General features: G+C 37.7%; 1 pseudogene; it reads left to right on the top strand.

The window, feature by feature from the left end:
• The first annotated feature begins 1393 nt into the window (after positions 1-1393).
• LOC101631978 lies at positions 1394-10196 on the top strand (annotated as a pseudogene).
• The last annotated feature ends 1859 nt before the right edge of the window (positions 10197-12055 follow it).

Raw genomic sequence — 12055 nt, 5'->3', positions numbered from 1 at the left:
ATCAGCAAGTTTCAGACCACATATTTTAACAAGTCTAGACAAATATCCTTTGGATAAATAAAGTCATCAATGATGAACTGTCCCTTAGAATATATCTAACTCTCTTATTTCACTCTTTAGCAAGGTGATTTTCCTTGTACATTCAAGAAAACTGTCAGTAAAAAGAGAGTACATGAATCTGAATTTCCCAAATGGAGATCTTTAAGTAAATATTAAAGACCTACCTTCTAGACCTCTTATTCTGTTCCCATCAACACACCCTCACTTCTGAGATATGCAAGGATAACAGTAGGGAGGAGAATATGTGGACTGGGCTTAAAGCCACTTGTCTCATCTCACACTGTTGATCTGTGGTATCACAGCTTTCTAGTGTAAGATATTCCATGAGATTATAAGATTTAGGGATAATCATGTGAATTACTCATCAGGAACAGGTTGAAAAGATCCCAACCTGGAGTGTGGTAAATGGCCTTTCCTGGTCCTGGTCTAGAAAAACCTATAGGTATCATATTTAATCAATTCTGCTTTCAAGTTAAACTTCCAGGACACCCTTAGGAAGAATGGGAACAATGCTGGACACACAGGAAGCCATCTAGAAATGTCTGGTCCCCAGAAATACATCCTTTGGACACCTGTTTTAAATGTAAACACCCCCACAGAAAAGAGTAAGGCTGACTCAAAGCCAGTCAAGCTTCTGTGAAACTAAAACTCAGGAGAAACACAACAAATAGGGATATTTGTTTGTCTTAAGGAATGCAAAGATGAATAATATATTCAATAATTGCTCAAATATTATGTACCTAAGTCAAAGCTCACTTCAAGTTTCAATTCCATAATGCCTTGTCTATACTAACAGTATCAATTATTGAGTGACAAATGTACTTGACTTTTCAACGGGAAGTCATTTTTTACCTTTTAAATTATGCTAAAAACACTCATGATTTAACATTTACAATAACCATTTCTAAGTGTACAGTTCAGTAATGTTAAGTAAATGCAGTTGTGTGACCAGTCTCTAGAATATTTTATCTTGCAAAACTAAGACTCTATTCCCATAAAATAATAACTCACTATCTCTCCATGCTCACAGAGGACAACCGTAATTCTACTGTTTGTGTCTAAAAATTTGCGTTTGCATCTCATACAAATGGAATCATTTAATATTTGCTCTTTTGTGTGACTGACTTAGCATAATGTCTTCAAGTTGCTTTCATTATATAGCAAATTGTTTGTCCTATTTAAAGGCTAAATAATATTACTTTGATATATATGTATATGTTAATATAATATATAATATTATTAACACACACAACATTTTGCTTATATCTTTCAAAAGATCACTTAAATTGCTTCTATCTTTTGGCTTTTGTGAATATACCAAACAGCTGTAAACATGGCTGAAGAAATATCTGAAAGTGAGTTTTCAGTTATTTTGAATATATACTCAGAAATTGATTTATTCAGTCATGTAATAATCCTGTGTTTATATAAAAAATGTGTCTACTACTATAAATATGACTTATAATAATTTTATTAGGAAATGCAAATCCCCAGTTGCAGACAAGTCAGATCTGCCACTATAACTCAAAAATGCAGAAGTCTAAGACATAGGTAAATTTGGCTAGACAGCCAGTAGTTGTTAGGAAAGAAATATATGGGAGATTATTGTTACATGAGCTATTTCAATGATGAGCTTCTGTTTCTTTTTCTGTGTACTTTCTCTTTTTCTTTCTTTTTTTTTACATTTTCTTTTTTTAAAAAAAGATTTATTTTTTATTTGTTTATGAATACAGAAATGGCAAGAAGTTTCACCAGAAACAGAGTAGGGAACAGAACAGCCAGATCGACAAAGTACACTGCTGATGGGAGCAGTGGTCAGGTTAGGAGAGGTCTGCTATGCCATGTGGGTCACCTCTAGGGCGGGGATCAAACTCAAACTGGGGTGCCATGGCTTGGCTTAGCTTCTCAGTGCAGTGCTCCAACTCATTGCACCACCAGGGAGGGCCCCATTCTGTACACTCTTTCAAAAATAGACTTCCCTTCCTATTTTATAGTATGAAACCCTTACATAAGATCTAGCAGAAGGATTTTTTTTAAGTATATATACTAAATTTCCTTTTAATCCTACTCAATCAGATTTGGAAGAGTTTGGGGGTAGGACTGATAACTTTTTTTTAGGCTTTTTGGTTGGTTCTGATGTACACATTTGTAAGAGTAGACTAGAAGAGTAAGCTATTGGCGAGAATTGGGTGGTGGCCACAGAGACAGTGTGTGTCCTAGGGACATGTGTATACTGGCAGACTGATGAAGTACATTGCTGAGAGGAGCAGTGGGCAAGACAGGAGAGGTCATCTGCGCCCTGAAGATCACCTCTGGGGCTGGGCATGGAACTCACACAGAAGTGGCCACAGCCAGTTTCTCAGTGCTGCACTTTAACTAACCTGTTGCACTACTAGGAAGAGGCCACATCATGTATATTTTCAAAGAGAGAAAATATCCTATTTATGATTCTATACATTTGATAAGGATTTATTTTAGAATTAGTATTTCTGTCAATTTAGGAGAGTAAAGTTACTATGTCAGTAAGGGACAAACATTTCCACTGGATTGATCCTAATTTTCTAAGCTCTTAATCTGTTGAAAAAATTCAATCTAAAACTTGTAAGGATGTATTTTTTCTGACAGATTAAAATTTCCAATATATATATATATATACAATTTTAAGAGAGATTCCTACTAATTAGAAAAAGCTGGTTTCCTGGGCCCTCCCTGGAGGCAGTGGGTTAAAGTGCAGCACCGTGTTAGATCCCTGGCTAGGGAGATGGCTGGCAGACCTCTCCTGACCTGCCTGCTACTCCCCTCAGCAGTGCACTTCCTTGATCTGCCCATTCTGCACCCTGCTCTTCTTCTGGTGAATCTTCTCATGGTCCCTGAACCTCTGGCCTATACCCCAGTTTTGTATGCATAAATAAATTTCAAAAAAAAGTAAAAGCTAGTTTCCTAAGACTTTTAATACTTTAGTTCAACAAGCATTTACTATTTACTTAGATAGATAACAACCTCTAAATCAAATGTTGGGAATATAAAGAGCAGACCCTTTGCTCTGGCTTGTAAAAGCAATAGTATGTAACAAACTTTTAGCCTAAGGTATGGTGTCAGAGTATACATATGGTCCTCCAGGAGCCCCTCCAAGAGGGGCATTTTCCCTGTCTGGAGGGTCAAGGGAAGATTTTCTAAAGGAGATACTTGTATTTATTGAGTCTTGAAACATGAGTATCAGTCAGATCAAGAAGAAAGGGGTGTAGGAACAAAATCATGCCAGTATGCACAAAAATGGAATTCATAAACATGTGTAGGAAGCTTCATGAGATCAAGTTCAAGACATCAAGGTATAAAGGAGAGGAGTAAAGGCTGGATTGTGGATGATTTTTATATAATTATAGGAAGTTTGGGATTTATCTTGTAGGGAATGTAAGAAATTTAGGTTTTGACAAATGCATACAATAGATAGGTTGCCCTAATGATATGACATGTATAGAACTTTAATAGAGAAAGTCTAGATGCAGGAATTATGAAAGCATTTCAGTATTGTCAATGAATTGGAGAGTAGTAGGAAGACAGGCATATTTAGAAAGCAAAACTGATTTTGGTGATTGGTTATGTGTTTGTGGATTGGCAAGGAAGTGAGTGATTATCTTTTATGACAGTTTTGTTCTGGGGCTCACTCTTGGCCTGGTCAAAACTGTATTAGACATTTACTACACACCAAGACTCTGTCTCAACTCTCTGTTGGGTCCCTCTCTTTAGACATATCAGAGGTTTATCATTGCTTGAAGGTTTTTCTACATACTCCTCTCTTTTCTTTTTATTTTTCAGAGGAACTCCTGCCAGTAAATATCTTGCACTTCTAATTCCATCTTGAGATCTGTTTCTCAGAGATTCATTTAGTCAAGAGGTACTAGGGATGGTCTGAGACAGCAAGTGTGAAGATGGGGGTTTGAAAGGGTTATTCATTGCCCAGCTGAAACCAAAGACTGCATGCAAGATAGCATATGGGCAATGCATAGTCCCTGGCACAGGTGGTGGTCCCATGGCTAAACCTCTTGCTGATGGCAATTTAGGATACCATTCCAATAGAGGTGATCATCCTAGCTGGTGTTCCAACTTTTGGAAGGTCTGGAGATAAGAACATTTATAAAGACACTGAAGTTGGCTTACTATGGTTAACCACTATTATAGCTACTACTTCCTCCTTGATAAAATACTGCTGAGGTCTTTCCCCAATGCTGAGTAGGTAGACTTGCCACTCCATCTCTTCTGTATGCCATGATAAAAATAAGAACAAAGAAAAAAATCCTCTATGCTTAAGGGAAAAAAATTGGTGAACATGTGAGTAGTGAAGTAAAATGCAAAAGGATGATAAGGGAATCATGACGGAATCAGACTTACTGGAATAATGGATGGGAAAGTCAAGAGGTGGAACATGTTACAGGCAACAATGTTTGCACTCTAGGGGTGAGGAGCTTGCAAAGTGTCTTGAACACAAAATATTAATTGTTGACTTTTGGATTTAGAGAAGGACCCATAAAAATAATGTCCAAATACCACTTCAGCTGTTACACTCTGTTGTAAAATTGATTAAATGTTTTTGTTACCATAAATATTTACAACCTTAAGTAGTATCTCACAACGCACCTAGAATTCACTCTTGGAACATAGAGTACTCTGGCACTGCTGTTGGTAAACTGTGAGATAGAGCAAATAGACAGATACCAGGGCTCAAGGCAAATCATTTTATTTAACTGGGACCTATGTGATTATATTCAAATATTGACAAGAAGGATCTAGTTGAGAAGAGGTGATTAAATGAACAAGAAAGAAATGAGTAGTTAATATTCTAAGATTCTAGATGGTAAGAGAAGATTGGATACAAAGTCAGGTGAGTTAATTCAGAGGCAGTAGATACCTCCGCAGGTCTGGTGGTAGGAAGGTGGAGAGTTGTCTGGTAATACTCTAGGATAATTTTTACCTCCAGATGATTGATAATCTGGTATCAAAGCACTTCCTACCTCAATCCTCACTCAGAATTCTTATTTATAAATCACTGAGAGCAATTTAATTACAAAAAGAATTTATTATGGAGAAAATTGGAGAATCACATTGAGAAACAGTTTGAACACAAGGGAGACTGCAGTAGCCACAGCAACAACCAAGCCCTCTAGAGGAGCTAACTGCGAGTCTCAGGCAGCCAAGCTTGCAGAGCCGTCACTTTGGTACTGGATAATGGATGCTTCCTACAACTGCCTCTAACCCTGTCTCTGCTGCTTTGAAAACCAGCTTTTGCTACTGTCCCCAAGAATTCTCCCTATCCTTTTCTGTGCTTTTTCAATGCCCAATTCACAGTCTGAATATGCACCTAAATGATCATACTCGTTCACCTTGACCACAGGAAGACTGCACAATGATCCAGCTTTGATTCAGTCTAGGTAAGAGGATTGGCTTTAGAAAAATACCTTGCTGAGCCCTCCCTGGTGGTGCAGTGGGTTAAAGCACAGCACTAAGAAGTTAAAGCCACTTCAGCATGCGTTCGATCCCTGGCATGGAGGTGACCCACATGGTGCGGGGCAGACCTCCTGACCTGCCCATTGCTCCCCTCAGGAGTGTACTTCGTCAGCCAGCCTGTTCTGCTCCCCACTCTGTCTCTGGTGAATCCTCTCACGACCCCTGCACCTCTGGCTTGTACCCCGATTCTGTGTGCATAAATAAATAAATATTAAAAGAAGAAGAAAAATACCTTACCGGAAAGTTGAAGGATTATTTTCATTCCCACTATCTCATATCTCTTTCTGCCTCTTCAGGGGATGTGTCTCAGCTCAAGTTAGGTACAGATTATTGTTTAGCAACAATTTGAACTTTACAAGCAAGCTATAGAAGTGTAAGGCTGTTAATGATGGAATTTGGGTACTCACAAATAGTGGAAAAAGTTTATCTCAGGGCCAAAGAAATCCCCACCACATACCAGAAAAGCCAACACTTTCTACATTCTGATATTCCTGAGTTTGACTGCCTTTAGAAATTCTTCAAAATAGAGATGAATCAGAGCCCACTAAGCCTTTTGAGACTGCCTAGATCAGAGTGGCCCCTTAGTAATGAGCCAGAGTCAGTATACAGTTTCTGTGGGTTGTTGAGTATGGCTGGGCGAGGAGTTCATAGAGGGAAATTGTGGGTGAAATTCTGGCTACTTGGCAGTCAGGGTACTAATCACAATGAGACAATATATACTTACTGATATACCTAGAAATTCAAAGTGAGACTTAACAAGTATTTCTATTGAAACCTTTATCTCTTGGTAAGTGATGAATTGTTCCTGTTGTATGTTCCATATTCCCAGTGAAATTTATGTAACAATAGTTAGTTACATAAATAATAGGTATTGTTTTTCCTGTCAGAATGAACTATGTGTCTCTGAATTTACAGAGTTGACATTTAGTCATCATTTTAATATATATATATACACACATACACACACATACACATAATAAAATAATAATTCCACAAGGTAGAGACTCTTATGAACATGCTTATTTTGCAGCTGAGCAGTTGAGGAAATTGAGACAGAAAACTGGTCTTGGTGAGTGGCAGAGTTGAAGTAAGAAGTCACATCTACTAATTCTCAAAGATGGCTTTTGAACTCCCAGAAGGCTCGCTCCAAGTCTGAGCTCTTAACTGTTATGTCAGTCTGACTTCAGGAAGCAAAGCAACTCAGGATTCCCAGGAAAGGGGATAAAGGCTAGAGGAAGGAAGGAAGGCTAGGTATGGCATGGCCAAAGGATCTGAGGTAAATTTAGACCTCAGTTTTCTGTGTCTCAATTTCCTCAGCTGCAAAATAAGCATGTTCATAAGAGTCTCTACCTTGTGGAATTATTATTTTATTGTGTGTGTGTGTGTGTGTGTGCGTGTGTGTAAATGATGATTAAATGTCAACTCAGAAAAGGAAACAAATTTGGGGAACTAGGGAATTTAGAACTTACTCTTGAGTTGGACAGTAGTTGAACTCCTCTCTGACTCATCTAAAGTAAAGTTGTTTTAGGATCTCAGAATAGGAGCACTGAGAGTGTGTGACCATATAGAGGGCTTACTACAGGACAATTCTAAGAGGATGCAGAAATGCTTTCTAGACTGTAAGCATAAGAAAGAACTAGGTCCTTGCTTAGGAGCAAAAGAATCAATAGTTACTCAACAGCTATATATCTATCTATGTAAAGAAAATGAACTTAAAATGAAAAAGAATCAAAGTGTTTCTTTTATAGTACAGTTATTAAAGGAAGGCCAATTATAGATATATGTTTTTCTTCTAAGTGAAATCTCTGCTTTGCTCAAGGTGGATTAAAAATAAAGTACAACTTCAAAGGTCAGACTTCTTTTAGTCACTTTTTTTACATCCTAAATGCTCTGGGGTCCATCACTTCCTGTCTTCCAAGGAACGTTTCCCTTCTGACCATCCATATCTTCAAACTGGCCCTTCTCTAGGCTCATTCTTAACATCTATAAATATGCATAAAAATTTGCTTCCTAAATCTAAATTAGAATATGAACCACCTTATTCATCCCACATTTCTTTCTGGCTATATTTTAATTTTTTTCACAGCCAAATTTCTTAAAAGAGTTACCCATTCTCACTATGCTGACTTGTCATCTTTTGCTTTTCACCTTATTAATTATTTCCCAAGTGGAAGTCATTGCCACTTGTAGGGAGCTCTTGTAGGGAGCTCTTATTTTGAACTGCAGTATCTTCACTAGTTGAAGAATGCTGCATCAGGTAGATAAAGGTGAAGTGTTTGCTGGTCATGTACCCAGTGATAAGATCTGCTTATTATGTTTGAATCCCAAAATGTTATCTTCCTGTGGTCTGCCTGTGGACATATTACATCCTTGAACAATATATACTGGATGCACCCAAAAGTCCTGGACATGTCACATAGTTTCTCTGGATGCTAGCAGCTATTTCTTAAGATGAAAACTTCATTTTTTTCTGTTTTTCTTGAATGGTGTTGTTCACTTGTTTAATTCCAAATGTGGCCTTTTCAAGTCAGTCCAGTTCCCTCCCAGTATCTTGGGGTTATTTACTCTTACACACTTGATCCTTCATAAGAACAGAAAGAAACAGCAGAATCTTGCTGTCTTCAAAGATGCACGACGAGAAGGGTGGCACCCTTTGGTTTAAAAATAATAAACAAACAACAAAAGCCAGTACCCTCTGAAAAGGTGGCACAAGGCCCTGAGTGACCACAAACATTATTTCCTCCTGTCTTCCCAAGGATATTTGCTATTTTAGGGGCACCTGCTGATAGTATCAGCTGCCAGAATATTGCTGGCACCACATGGTACAAAACAACAAAAGAGCAAACAGAGCACTGTTGGCCTGGTGGCCCGGCAAGCTGCCACATGAATGCACAAAGACCAGCCACACCATCCGCATCCTGCTGTGTTCCCAAAACATCTCACTCGTCTGCACACAATCTTTCCTCCCCAACCTTTGTCATTGTCAGTAGAGAAATCCATTCTAGCAGTTGGCATGAAAAATCCACTAGGCCACAGCTCTGAGGAGGAATAGACAACCTCAAGGGTAAGGTAAATGTTCAGAAAACCTGCTTAAATTAAATGAAAACCTTAATGTGGCTGGGACTAGGGTTTCATTATATTCAAGGGACAATTTGGTTGTTTTGACATTTTACTGGATAGTTTATGCCAAGTTCATCCCTAAAAACACATCACAGTATCTTTCAAGTTGTCTCTAAACCCTATCACTCTATTCCAATACACTTACAAGTTTAATTGACTTTGAAAAATGAGAATTTGAGGCACACTGGGATGAAATGATGAAACTAATGACTTCAGGCATGACATTTTCACTATTAGAAATGTATTCATTGTCTGCTTCAAGATTTTTAAAATCACACATCCAATTACTAATCACCCACCATAATTCTCTAAGCCATAGAAGGCTGTAGATCAGGGCAAACAGAGAGATTTAAAGGGGGCATAAAGGCAAAGAAATATCACCTGACTTCACTGAACTCATCTGGTCCCTGAAGAAATAGGAGTTTGTCCTTCCGGTTCTAAGGTTTAAACAGCCCATGCAAAGACAAGCTTATTGGTCATCCACTGTGGATGATGATCTACTAAAGGCTATTATTCTAATTGAAGGTGGAAGTCACCCATGGAGGTTGGACATTTTTATTCTAAGCCAGTACAACCAAGGGAGGAGGGTGAACAAATGTTTAGCATGGCCCACTGAGGCCTCTTCCTCCCTGCCTGCAGCAAACCTTTCTTCCTCCCAGGAGATTTCTTGGAATCATCAAGATTGGAAGTTGAATGGATGAAGGCTGTTACATTCCAAAATTTAAAATAGTCTATCACTTTATGAAAATGTGAAAGGTTCTGTTACAAAACTAAAATAAAAACAATTGTCAAGCATAAATACTAGTTAAAAAAAAAATGATCAAGATCCTGGAAAAGCAAAATGGATGGGGTATGAGTCCAATCTTATGGTCTGTGACCAGGTCTAGACCAGGACTGGAAGGACCTGAAGGAGAGGATGCTGGCCAGTAAGTCCCTAGCTACTGTATAGACCAGGACAGCAGAACTGCAGTGGGCATATTCAACTGGACATACAGAAATTGCTGAATTCTTACTACAGCTCGGAGGGCCAGTGAATGACACAGATGATGCAGGTTGGTCTTTTCTTCATATTGACTCTTTTGCCAGCCAACATGAGATTGTAAAAGCCCTTCTGGGAAAAGTTTCTCAAGTGAATGCTGTCAATCAATCAAAATGGCTGTACTCTCTGACATTATGCAGCTACCAAAAAAAGCATGAGATAACTGTCATGTTACTGGAAGGCAGGGCAATCCCAGAGGCTAATGACTATTAAGAGTGTACAGCAAAGTACCCACCAGGCAGCAACCATGGGTAAGTTAAAGATGATTTATTTCCTGCTATACTACAAAGTATTCACAAATACCCAATACACTGAGGTAACATTCCTATACACTTAGTTTGTGATGAGGAGCAAGTACAAGAAACAAAACTGTTAAATGTCCCAAGGATCAAGTATTTACATTGAGAATAAAGAAGAAAGCCAAGTTGCCAAAGGTGGTTTGAGTTTAATTCTGAAAAGAATAATGGAAGTTTAAGCATCTTGGATTTATTCTTATGTTGTATGTTTTGTGGCAGTTCCCCAGTGTCCTAATATATTTGTGCACAAGACATCATCTATGAATGATCACGTGATTTTTTTTTCATTTTCAAAGCCTTATAAACATGTTTAATATTGTTGCTGATGAAGTACTAGCTCTAAGCTTACAATAATTTTCTGGACATTGTATAAGTGCCGAGATTGCTCCACTATTATTGTATGTTATTCTGTATTGTGTTTTAATTTCAAGTGATTCTTTGTCTGTTGTGAGTCTTAAACACCTTCCCATGTCCCTTGTCCACCTTCAAATCAGAATCCCAATAGTACAAGGCCAATTATTCTGCCACTATTTCTAGGTGAATGCTAGAATAATCCTCCATACACTTGAAGCACATCCTAATTCATTTTTCAAGCTGGCTCAGAGATGTAGGCCAAATATTTCTATTCTTTTTTTCTTTTTTTTAACAGCATGGGCTAATTTTGGCATAGGAGAAATACCTATATGTTTTAGAGGACCATATTTTAAGATGGTCCTCTTTTAAGTTGGAGGGCATCCAGTCCAAATTTCATATTTATAAACAGCAAATAAAATAATGAAAAATAAATCATTGTTTTAAAAATCAGGCCCTCCCTCATGGTGCAGTGGGGTAAGGGGTATCCCAGTTCTGTATGTATACATAAGTAAATCTTTTTTAAAAAAAGAAAATCAACACCCACACAAAGTATTTACTATCAGTTACTATCTTTGACCCCATCAGATGTGCTTTGATGAACCTTTCACCTGCAAAGTTGAAATTGTTATCTTTGGAGGATAAATCTGAAGGGCTTAGTTCTTGCAGAATGGCAATATGTTCTAACATGATATGCTTTGTTTCTTGAGTCATGAAATTCACTATAGACCTGGAGTTTATTACAGAACCCATGATAGCTATTGTTCTTAACTCTAAAACTGATGGTCTGGCTAAGAGCACATACAAACAGAAGGAATAACTTTCTGTGAACGGTTTCTTTTTCTTTTTGTTTGATCTCACTGTAATTCCTGGTACCATAGAGTATTTCATGGTTCTGGACCATTTCCAGTTCAGGTCTTGTTTCCATACAAGATTCATTCTATTCAAAATGTGAAAAGGTCCAGCAGTCAGGGTTCTGGTTGACTCACTCTGCCAGATTTCTCCCACCAGATCAACATTCTTTGTTTTCAATGCCTTAGCCTTTGCCGGCATTCTTGCACTCATCTAACTTAAGCATCCACGTAGTAAATATTTGGCTAGCACTTTATACATAAGCAAATAAAAACATAAAGGACTTATCCTTTAAGTGACCAATATGAAGAAACCTATTGCTTTTTAAGACTTTTTATAATTATTTTACTTTCACTGTTCTTTTTCTTAAGCTAAGATAATTGTGAGTACTTTGTTTACTCACAGTAGGTCTTTTTCAAAAAGTGCTTGCAGAAAAGCAGACTTCCTGTAGTCTTTTTGCAGCTCAGAAAATGTCTCCCTTTTTGCATTTAACTTTAGTTCTACTGCAATTTATGCACACTAGTATAGGCATATAATTGCAAGTGTTTTTACACATCTATCTTCATTTTATTCACTTTTTCACAAAGTCTAAGTAATAGAGCCCTGGTGATGTGTTTTGTCCTTGCAACACCATCTTGACTGCACCCATGCAGCTACAAAGCTTTCTGTAAGAAGTGGTTTCTCAATAGATGATAGAAATAAATGAGATAAATTTGATGTCCCCAATAGTTAAGCCGTTCAACTTCAAATATTCTTCTACTTTATTTTCTCTTTACAACCCTCAACAATTTACATCTTGCCCAGTTATTTGAGTTTAAGTTTTAGGACCCTGTAT

The sequence above is a fragment of the Condylura cristata genome, unplaced genomic scaffold, assembly GCF_000260355.1.
Source record: "Condylura cristata isolate star-nosed mole 26May11 unplaced genomic scaffold, ConCri1.0 scaffold00021, whole genome shotgun sequence".
Lineage (NCBI taxonomy): Eukaryota > Metazoa > Chordata > Mammalia > Eulipotyphla > Talpidae > Condylura > Condylura cristata.
This window is presented reverse-complemented; position numbering and strand designations above follow the sequence as displayed.